The sequence below is a fragment of the Alnus glutinosa genome, chromosome 2 (genome assembly GCF_958979055.1).
Source record: "Alnus glutinosa chromosome 2, dhAlnGlut1.1, whole genome shotgun sequence".
Taxonomy (NCBI): Eukaryota; Viridiplantae; Streptophyta; class Magnoliopsida; order Fagales; family Betulaceae; genus Alnus; species Alnus glutinosa.
Window position 1 is genome coordinate 4,980,112 of NC_084887.1, and position 12,389 is coordinate 4,992,500.

The following is a 12,389-nucleotide window of genomic DNA, read 5'->3' on the forward strand; positions in this document are numbered from 1 at the left end:
ATATAAAATTAATTTTTTTTAATATATTTTTATTCAATCATATTAACCTATAAGAATCGATTTTTATTCACAAAAAAATTTTAGGAAAAAATATACTCTAGCCCCTTAAACTAAAACCACATTTTCATTTATGCCTCTAAACTTTAAAAAGTGACATTGGGTCCCCTTGCACTACCACCACGTGTCAAATTAGACACTTATTTTTTTTTTTTTTTTTCCGAACGGTTATTTTATTTTATTTTATAATAAATTCAAGGGTATTTTGGGTAGAAAAAAAAAGTCTAACTTGTCATGCAGATGCAATGGAAGACGAGTAGTTGAGGAGTCTCTGATGCCACATGTTAAGGTTTGGAGGTATAAATGAAAATGTGGTGATAGTTAAGATGGCTAAAGTGTACTTTTCTTCAAATTTTAATATAATTTTTTTAATAAAAAAAATTAACCTAAAAATTTGAGTTCAGGCGGAATTCTAGCAATTTGAGAATGAGAAGTTTAAACTCGAAAAATGGTTTACGGTTTTAAAAAAGGGAAACTATTTTACGGAAATTAAAAAAAAAAATTGATTAAATTGAAAAATATTTTCGGTTACATAAGATTTATTTGACATGTGAGAATTACATGGGAGTTATATGAAGTTATATCGGATTTATACTACATGTGGGAACAATAGCGGTAAATCATGCACGTACGCATTACTTCCATTACATATTCCATAACACAATTATCATTTATGTTCAATTAATAAACCATATTTTATGAAATGGGTTTAGCTTAATTTAATTGGAATTGGACCCAACTGAATTTGAATCATTCAACTCGTTTATCCCCAATATCAACAAATGCATTCATAATCCACTCGAATATGAACCACAACCAAATTGTCATTTGGTTTGAACGAGATCCCAGCCGAACTTAAATTACCCAACTCATATTATGTTCAATATGATATTTGTTTGACTAGATTCCATAATGTACACAAATGCATATTAACAGTTGACTAGAATGTGAATCGCACAAACCAAACTTTCAAACATACACCACCAAGGTGGTAGTCGAGTTGGCTGGTAAAGCAGCAGGGGATAAGATTCAATTCTCCCCTCCTTTCTTCCTAGTGGTCATGGGTGTAATGTCCCGAATATTGTTTACCATTTTAAGAATAAAATTTAATGGATAAATGACTAAGATTAATTTGACAACTAGAAAAGACAGTAGGACATGCAAAGAATATTTTATAATCCAAAGAAATAAGTTATTTAAGAGGAAAATATGAGAAAAAAATATTAGGTCGTCACAGAAAATGGTATCAGAGCAATTAGTTCTAGGGATGTTAGGAAAAGCGGAAGCCTAGGGTTGGGTTAGAGTCTTAGTGTAACAAAAGAGCCTTACAAATCCTAAAAAAAAAAAAAAAAAAAAAAAAAAAAATACAACAAAGGTAGGAAAAGCTTAAATAAAACTCTTGTTTGCATTGCGTAGAACATGTGATATATTCGACAAAATCCATGTCTGTTTATGTAGCATCTCTCCACTCTCACATTGTAGACTAACCTCAATGTGATTGTGCAGAGCCATGCCGCGTAGACCAAGACCTCATCAACGTGCAGATTGGAAGCGGTCATTAGCATTTGGAGCTCCTGCCTCCTTTCCGCCAAAGAGACCATCTGCTGACTGTGGCTCCAGGATACCTAAAAAGGGGGATGCCTCTGCGAGCCATGACAACATCAGCGTTTTGCCATGCATCAGGTGTGGGAAGACTCACCTTGGTGTGTGTATGCCCAGAATGGTGATATGCTTTCGTTGTGGCAATTCTAGCCACTTCGCAAAGCAATGCATTATACCAGCTGCAGTGAGGCAGAGCAGCCCCAGAGTTGTAAAGTGCGGTCGGTGTGGGAAGGCACTCCCGGTCGAATGTCGTGAGAGAATGCCATCTATAACGTGCTTTAGGTGTGGCCTGGTGGGTCCATTATGCTAGAAAGTGCGAACGGGTCATCTCTGGGCACCAAGTGTCTCAAGCGGGCAACCTTCAGTCGGGCCAAATTGTGCCAGTAAATGTTGAAGATGGTGCAAACGCTGCCAATTTCGCCAATGTTGCCATAGGTACTATACCTTTACGATATAGCCTTATGTGCATTTGGCTCTAATTAGTGTTACCCATTCTCGTGTCTCATATGCATTAGTGTAACAGTGTACAATGAGCATCAAACCCGTAGAACTTCAACGTGTGCGTGACCACTCATGTTTGGTGACGCATTTGCCTATAGGGAACGAGTAGACTGTTGTCCAAGAACTGCAAAGGAAATGATATTGCTAGCTCTAGTGTTTGACATAATGAGCTTTAGTGTTTAACTTATCTAGGCTTTGATGTCAATTTGGGATGAATTGACGATTAGAGTGTTTGAGTGAACGTAGGAAAGCACGAGTGGGAAGTTATGTTCCTACTCCAAAGTATAGAGAGTCCAAACCTTGCGGGTCTCGCTTGCAAGTTACTTCGCTATTCCTCTCCGATGCTCGGTAAGTTACGAATGTCTGAGAGTATACATTGGCGTGTTTGGCTCGTGCCCAAGTCAAGCCCGAAGTCGAGTCTGAGTGGGAACATTTCAGTAGTATTTCACTACCTGGATGTTCTCCCTATAGTCACAAGCCTATGTGGTTGTGCATAGATTATCGTGTGCTAAACCAAGTAATGTTTTTGGATGAGTGTTCTATTCCTTATTGTGAACTGATAACTTGTTCGGTCAACTCGGGGAGCTTATGTATTCTCAGAGATTGACATTCTCTCGATATGCTGTTGACTCTTGACGCGAATCAAGTGTGCCAAAGTCACCAATCCGTGCATGGTATGGCCAACGCGAGTTTTGGCGATACCATACGGATTGACAAATATACCAATAGTATTATGGACTTGATGATTTAAGCATTCCATGGACGCTTAGGCTTCTACGTAAAAGAGTGTCGACGATGATGTGTTAGTCTATTTAACTAAACGTGTCGGGCATAGAAGACACTGAACATCAACGTTGGAAGTGCTTAGTAAAAGAAATTCTTCGTCAAACTCATGAGAGGTGAGCTTTGGGTTGGTGAGTCGTCCTTCCTAGTGCATGGACCGAGCAAGAACGGACTCGTAGTCAACACGTTAGAACAAGAACACGCAACTACGCCTGTGCTTAAACTATTAGGTATGTTGCACAGATGCAACATGACGTGGGACTGGGATGAGTCATTATGCAACTAGGTCAGGTTATACCCTATGCTACTTGACAATCGAGAATCATGTAGAGCGCAATTCTACTCCTGACTTAGAGTTGATAACAGCTGTTTGTGCCCTAACAACGTGCTGGCACTATCTCTACAGTGAGGTGTATGAAGTCCACACATATCACCCAAGTCTCAATACAACCCCCGCAAACAAACGGCAAATCCAAGAACTCTATTTAGACACTCAAGGACATATCTAAGATATACGTGTGGGAATTCATAGAATTGGTGCACGATTCAAGAGAAATAGCACTCATTCAAACTGGATGTTTACCGCCTAGTGTTGACAAAAGCTTTGTGGATAAGCAGCGATACGAATTCAGACTCTGTAGTTGGTGACTTTATGTGCCTCAAGCGTCGCCAATGCGGAGCATGTGACGTTTAGGCATCAAGGATGAGATCAATCCAGGATATATTGGACTGTCCCTAATACTAAACGTGAGTCAATCGTGAAATCGGTCATGATGTCTCCAAGTTTTGGCAGGCATTCATGGCATTTTCCTGTAATTCTCAGTTGCAAGTATGCTCACAGCCCATCACTTGTGATGATTCTCCTTGTAGTATACTAAAATTGCTCTATAACAAATTGCAAGGCGGGTGACGGACTGCAAGAGACACCAACTAGGAGTTGAAAACCATTATGTTAGTAAGGGTTCCGGGGTGAAATCACGATGTTGAAGAAGCCACATGAGTGTTCGATCGTTAAATGCGGGAGCGATCCCTCATTTTAGTGGATGAATTCGGGTGTGATTCTTATATCATATCACTTCTACATAAGTAACCCAAGTAAAACACATACTTACCTGAGTGTTCCTAAGATAGAATGCATACTTATTTATGTGTAAAACGATTTAACATCCAAAATTTCGAGGACGAAATTTTTATAAGGAGGGTGGGATGTGATGTCCAAAATATTGTTTACCATTTTAAGAATAAATTTAATGGATAAATGACTAAGATTAATTTGACAACTAGAAAAGACAATAGGACGTGCAAAGAATGTTTTATAGTCCAAAGAAATAAGTTATTTAAGAGGAAAATATGAGAAAATGAATTGGAAATAGAATAAATGAGAGAATAATCCAAAAATATATAAATATACATGGCGCGTCCGGACGCTATATTGTGGGCATCCGGATGGCCCTTCATGGGTGCACGTCCGCACGTGGACGCGCATCTGGACGGGAGACAATGCTCGTCCAGACGGTGCCTGTCATGTATGAGGCCAACGCCTTATTTCACGCATGTCCAAACAGCTTGTGATGCCTGTCCGGACGGGGCCTGTTTTAAGAAGGGCCGAACGCCCTTCTTCTCGGCATTTCCGAAAATCTCTCCTCCCTCTCTCACATTTTTATGGGTTTTTGATACAAAACCCGTGATCCATGAAGATCCAACCGTCCAAACTCAAATCCGTCTTCGGAAACGTGATCCTAGCACTCGGGTCTACGTTTCTACCGATTGGTTTGAGGTATTTTCATAAACTCTTGTCATTAAAGATTTTGGGTTAAATCTTGAAATGTTAGAGTTTAATCTTCGTTTATCTTTAGGATTTGCACGGTTTGGAGCTCTCTAAATGTTCACCAAATGTTGGATTTCATTTAGGTGAATTTTGGTAAGTTTCCTAAACCCTAACTTTTGGGTTATGTATTTTAATTGTGATTTCTTATGCCTAACTCTAGAGGATACCTTATGGGTTAGTGTTATTAGTGTTTAAATAGCAATATTATGTTATGAGTTAGTAAACTAAATTATGAGTTTAAGATTGGAAACCCTAATTGGTGCGGTTAAATTAATTTGGGGGGTTTTTAGTGTTTAAAACCTAGATTACTAATTTATGGATTAATCGTGGTTATTGTGATGATTAATTTCAAATTAGCTATGGGTTTTGTAAAAAGATTAGTGAATATAATTTTAGGATTAATGACATTGAGAAAATGTAAGTGAAAATAATCTATGGATTAATGAATATAATTTGGGTTAACATTTAATGTTATAAGTAATTATTTAAAGGTGGTGATTTTAATGTCCAATCTAAAATAAGTTGATAAAAAAATTATTAACTTCTAATTTAAACCACATGTGTGTGTTTGTGTGCAAACAAATATCTTAAATGCAGAATTTAAATAAGACAAGATATTTGTTACGAAGTGGAAACTCTGTGAAGAGAAAAACCACTCCGGGGCAGCCAAACCCAGAAAATCCACTATCCAAAAACAAAGCTAGCTATAAGACACTCGTACTCATATAACCCTATGCAGTAGTCATACCTTTACCTCTGACACGAAGCCCATCGTGAACAATTTGTAACTAGACCTTTCACCTAAAGGGGTTTTTGATGGATTCCTTTACCCTAGGGCTGACCTCTAAGATAGACTTCACACGAACAGTTGAGCACACACCTGCAACGGCTTGAGAGCTAGTGGATCTTCGATTCTCCCTAAACACCCTCTCAAAGTACTATGGAATTCACTGTCGAATTCTGTACAAAACACAAGCCTAGGGCCTTCTATTTATAGGCTTACTAGAGACCTAAAACTGCTGAGATTCGGGCTTTGGGTGGCGAGCATCCGGACGGAAGTTAGTGATGTGTGTTTTAATGAGTACTCGCAAGCGCACGAATCGTTTGCAATATAGTGTGTGCAAGTGCGAGGTCGAATCCACAGGGAAATGGTAAAAAATCAGTGTCTTGCTCAATCAACCTCATTCTAACCTAGTTCCAAGAGTTTGAGGGTTAAACATGCACCAAAATGCTAAGTAAAGAGGAAAAAATGCAATATGTAAAAAGGGACTAAGGCTAAGGAATTCACCAAACCAAATCCGACAACTCACACTCTTGGTTTTCACTTGAACACCCAAAGAACATTAAGCTTAAGGTGTCATTCAAGTTTCTCAACCATAACCCTTAGAACCATTAAATGAATCCAACTCAAAGATAAATCACAAAGAGTACCCATTTGAAATCAAATCATCCATTGTATCCATTCAAAGAATAAATCACAATGGATATCATCTTTCAAACCGATAAAACAATGTATCCATCGGTTGAAACACATCAAATGTCCTATTTCTACCACCAACCACATTCATTGCAAAAGATAGAGCATTAAATGAATGGAACTTGAACAACAAAATGATATAACATTAAATGTGCAAGTAGAACTATAAGAGTGTGAGTGTCATCAATGGAGAGGTTTCATCCCCAACCTTAGTTGAGAGTTCTAGCCTCCCATGACTAAGAACACCACAAAAACTTGAAGAACAACCATGAAAATAGAAGAATAGCTTTACAAAGACAAATGTCTAAAGAAAGGAGCTACTGAAATCAACTACAAAATGTACGAAATTAATCCTAGCTACTGCTCTGAGAAGTGCTCTCCAACAAGGAGGCATGGCTATGGCTTTATAGAAGGGAAGTTAGGGCTAGAAACCTATGTAAATGACTCCTCTACCCCCTTCTAGGGTTCCTCTCTTGCTAGAGACAACCAAGGTCACGAAATCAGCGTGTTCTGCTGCGAAAATTAGAGAGAGGACTACTTTTTGTCATGGAGAAGCTCCTGATTGGACGTTCTGGTGTGCTTATGCAAAAGCAGTTTCTGGGGAATTTCGATCGATCGACTAAAAATCGATCGATCGACTTTGGGCACAATTTCGATCGATCGACTTTTCAGGACTTTCGAATTTCCAAGCATTTCTTCATGAAATTTTTGTCATTTTTCTCTTATTGCCCTACAAAACACAAAAACTAACCAAAGCATCAGAAAATAACAAGGCTAAAGGTCTAACTAATGTAAATCAAGGGGTCCAAATACACAATATTTGACACTCATCAGTTAGCCTCGTCCAGACGGTTTTCTGCGATATCCTTTCAGAAAACAGCACAATTCTATCTTTATCAGGTTCACGTCTGGACGGCTTGACCGAGCTTCCGGACGATCTTCGCTAAAATCCTTTCCGCGTTCGAACGGAACTCTGGAATATTCTGAAATACTGGACATTGTTCGGACGTGTTGCCACGTCGTCCGGACGGTTGTAGAGACTTCCCAAACAGTGTCGACTTCTGAAATCCAACTCCTTGTTGAATACTGATTGACCTAGCGTTCGGACAGTATTGCTCTGACGTCCGGACGTCTTCATCGTTATCTGCTGGACACTGAGGGGCGTTCGGACGCCTTCAAGGGCCCGTCCGGACGGTTGTGCAGGAACCGATTGTTTTTGTCTTGGATTTTGCAAGGACTCTTCATGGACATCTTTAAGAAGCTTGTGATCAGTTATTGTCTTTGATTTGATCATTGTCTAAATACATGAATATTCTGAATTGAAAATCGACCATCCTGTTAAAATGCAACCATTACATAAAGTGTTTTTGTTTATCCAGAATGTAACCAATATAAAATACTAACAAACTCCCCTTTGGCCATCCTGGGACAAAAACACTTGACCGGTTTGGAAATACATTCCCGGTTTAAAAACCAAAAAATTCTCCCCCTTTTTGTCACACAATGACAAAGGGTAAACAGAGTATTAATTAAAACCATAACCAAAAATAAAAATAGGAGAAAAGAACAAGGTTAGGTCTTCAACAAGAAATCAACACACACATGTATCTAAACTTGTGAAAACAGTCAAATAGTTGGTCAAAAATACGCAAGCATATAGAAAAGAGTTAAGTAATCAATGAGCATAAATTTCCCGTAGACAGAACATTTTCAATAGTAAACTTAACTCATGCAATGCGTGTGTGTGTGAAGGCTTTCTCAATAAGGTAAAAAGTTTACTGATATGACTTAAATCACCCAGATTTTCTAAATAAGAGAGAAAATCAATGTTTGATCAGTCAAAGGTCAAACCTTATTTTACTAGGGCTTAGCCACTCTCATTTGATACACTCCCCCTAAGCTACAGCATTTTTCTTTTGCTTTCTCCTTTAGTAACAGTCTATTTCCGCAATGATTTGGTCACTGACTGTTTCTATAGGGACAAGTTCAAGAACAGATTTATAGCACAAAAGCAGTGAATCTTTTTAGGGGTAATTACCTTTTCCCCCCAGGAACTACCAAAAAATGCGCGATGCCCCCATGAACTACCAACTCGACTAAAATAGAGCATTCAACTACCAAAGACAACCATTTTTCCCTCTTCTGTCAGTTAGAGGGGTTAAAAGAAACAATCAACCGGTCATGTGCCGTTTTACATGGGGGCATGTTGGAAGATGGTGGTAGTTCAGGGGGGGAAAAGAGGAAGATGGTGGTAGTTCATGGGGGGAAAAGAGGAAGAAAATGAGGGTAAAACAGCGTGTGACGGTCACGTGACCCATTGACCGTTTGTTTTAACCCCTTTGACTGACGGAAGGGGGGAAAATGGTTGTCTTTGGTAGTTGAATGCTCTATTTTGGTCGAGTTGGTAGTTCATGGGGGCATCGCGCATTTTTTGGTAGTTCATGGGGGAAAAATGTAATTACCCCATCTTTTTATTTATCCATATTTAATCAGATTTGAATGCTTTTTATCACTTGGTGCTGCAACCTAGAAAGAATGCTAGAATTTATGGGTTCTAGGTTCAACTAGCGAGTTGGTCAGTTTGACCATCTTAGCAAAAATAATCTCTCTCATTAGAATTTTCAGAAGCTAAAAGTCAGAGAGAAAAAAATACCTTAGGGGAGCCTTGGATAATGCACATATTTCATCGCATGAGAAAATCAACTATCTAGTAAAGATGCAGCAGGAAAACTCAGCACATATCAGATTTAGAATCTTAACCATATGAATGTATATTCTATCAAAGCACAGAGAACTGTCAAAACAGATGAGATAGCTGAAAATTTTTATAAGAAACCTTGCAACAAATCCCCCTCTTTTTTTTTTTTTGTTCAAAATAAAAGTAGAAAAACAACAAAAACATGCTACACAGGAAAAGAAAAATCTAGTCCAAGCATGTAAGGTAAGGGCAAACCTGACCTCAGGGAGAGAGGTTTACCTATACCAAGACAGAAAAGCAGCCACCCAACGTACTTTCTCTGTCATCCCTATGAAATACAAGCAGAATTTTCTGAAGATAACAAGAGAAACTATAGGGATAGAAAAAATGGTTCCATAACAAATATGCAAAGCATGAACAGGATATGACAATATAAAAGATGCAATGCAAGTGTATCTTACATGCACTATGATTTAGGAGCCACAATCCTAGGCATGGTGAGGATTCTCTCTCTTTGTTTAGTTTTTTTATTCTCTCTTTTCGTCAAGCAAGAATCATCTCTTCTTCCGTTTCTCCTTCATTCCCTTAAATCTCTCTCTCTCTCTCTCCTCTGAAATCTTTGCATCACTTTGGGAAAGAAAAAGAAAATATTGTATGAGATGAGTGCAGTTCTTCTTCATTCTCTTGCTTCGTCTCGTTTCTAAAGCCCCTGGCCGACGCGCTCTTCATGGAGCAGGATCCAAACGCGCAGATCGGAGCGGCTATGTACTTGGCTTCGGCGATCGACGCCGCTCCCAATCTGGACCCGGCGAGGCTGGCGAAGCTATTGCCGAGGTTCGAGAAGCTCTTGACAGAGGGTATTCTTTCAATAATGTAACTCTGATTTTGCTTTTCTGGTTGGCTTTCCAACTTTTGTTGATGCCCATTTGCTCATAAGTGTTCTGAATCAACCCTGTTCTGGTTTCAGTCATGGGTTCTCGCTAATTTTTCTGCATAGGTAGTTGTGTTTGTCTCTATCAATGCCCATTTGCTTCAAATTGTTTTGAACGATCCCAAATGTAGTTTGTGATAATGGCTTCTCGATAATTCGGTGGTTGTTGCTCTCATAACCTCTCAACGACGAGCTACTGTTGGATGGGATACCAAGGCTGAACGAAGAAGAAGATGAGGATGAAGAAGAAGGGCGGGTTGCGTGAAGGTGTGAAGAAGAGAGAGTCAGAGAGAGACCTTTTTTTTTTTTTATTATTAAAATATTGTATTTGGTAGCTACAGAGCTACCAAATACATATAGAATCACTAGCTACCCAAGGCGCACATGTATATTTAGGGCATCTGCTGTAGAAGTTATTTTATGAATTATTACGAAATTTTCTCTAAATATAGGAAATGGAACCATTATAGGATAGCTGCTACTAGTGCTCTTAAAAGGTTTAGCGGATGATCACTTGAAGTCATGGGATCAAAAATTTTAACAAGAAATAGATCTACCAATCCGAGTACCAAGTTTAGTCCATTTGTCATTGTACATGAGATTTGGATAATAATTTTTTCACATCAACTTTATACCAAAATACATAAGGTGTCCCACGACCCAGTAAAGGTAATCCACTGCGTAGCACTAGATCAATTTATTTACTTATAAATGGAAGCAAGCAACTGCATGTCACAAGTTCAACTTCAATTGGATTATGGTTAGTGCTTATTTACAGTTACTGTGGGAATAATCTAAGTCTTGCAATTAATCCTACTCCTAATTAAGGTTGAAGTTCAATTGAAATATGCATGGTATGCAAACCTGCTTTGAATAGTTTCTCTTTTTCTTTTTTTGGTAAATACCTGCTTTGAATAGTTGAAGATAGGCTATGTGAACTTGATGGAATTCAGGGTACATTTGTACTTTTTATGATCCTGGTGAAAAGGAAAGTTTTTGACTTTTATGTTGTTATTATTTCAGAAAAAAGAAATAGGAAGAACTTTAATCTTCAGTAGAGTTTTAAAATTGCTCCATGAGCCACCAGCTTTTGTGATTGTATGTCATTAATTTAACTATACTGAGAAAGTTTCTAAATTTTCTGAGCAACCAAACACAAAACCAAAGACCTCTATTGTGAATACTAACTATTTGAGTTTGTAGCATGGGAGTATTTCAGATTGAATAGTTCAAGATAAGTCACTGTTTTTCAGTTTGAATCGGATGGATGGTTAGTGCTTATTTACAATTGCTGTGAAAATTATCTACGTACTTTATATGCATGCATCCTTGCTCATATGGATCTTTTTGGAAGAGTTATGGGCCTTTTTCTTTCTTTTTTTTCATGCCTCTGTAATTTCAAGTAACTGACCCTGTTTGATACTAGGTTTAGCGTTTTAATGTGAATTATTCTCTATTACGGTTAAAAGAGGTAAGTGAAACATAGTGACTGGTGAGTTGCAAACATGTACAGTAAAAATCATTGTAAACACTTGCCAAAAACTGAACTCTCTAATTTATATGAAATTTCCGTATCTTCGGTGTTATGATGTTTCTTGCATGTAAAAGTTTGAGCTTGGTGAGATTTAAGATAAATACTATCCACAAATAGGCGTCTTTATGTAGATATTGATTATTATATATAGGACCTACCCACTAATTTTAAACCTTTTACTCCACTAATTTTAAATGTTTTATACTTGTGGAATTCCTATATGAAAAGCTGTTCCCACAATGCTACATATGATGACCCAACACATCAAAATTTTGACTATGAAATATCTCACTCAAATGTATTAAAGTGACATCCGCTTCAAATTTGAGTTCACATTCCTTTCACGATTGAGAGTCAATGCTAAAAGCAGCCTTGAGTTGAAGTTATTCAATTGATCGTAGCTTTAACAATATTAATGATTGAAAACGCTTGTTTTGTGGTTGCGGTAAAAACGGGAAGGGTAAACACAAGTACAACAACTCGATAAAAAAGTTGGTAGACAATTGATCTTTTGGTGCTTTCGAACCATTGTCATAATTTAGAAATATTTGACAATCGTTGAAAGTTTGAATGTTGGACAAAATTATGCTCATATTGTGGAACTTTTATTTCAATTGTTCATTTTCATGATCGGTAAAGTCTTGCAGATAAAACTCGTTTATTAACTAACAAATATCATTAATTCTGATGTAAATTTAGTTCAAATTCATATGAGACTTATTTTTTTCGAGGCTATATGAAACCACATTTTTTTTGACTGTTTTTTAAAGGGACAGTGGCCAAATTAATTTTTTTTTTTTTGACAAATATATATACTTTAGTGTATATATATACACACACTAAAGTATATTCATATAGAACTTTTTAAAAGACGGGAGGTCATGCCGTGTTCAGGTTTATAAGTTTGACCTGAGTCCACTATCGTTAGCAAAAAGTTTGACTCATTGTGAAGAAAAAGTCTTTTATAGTTATTCTTTA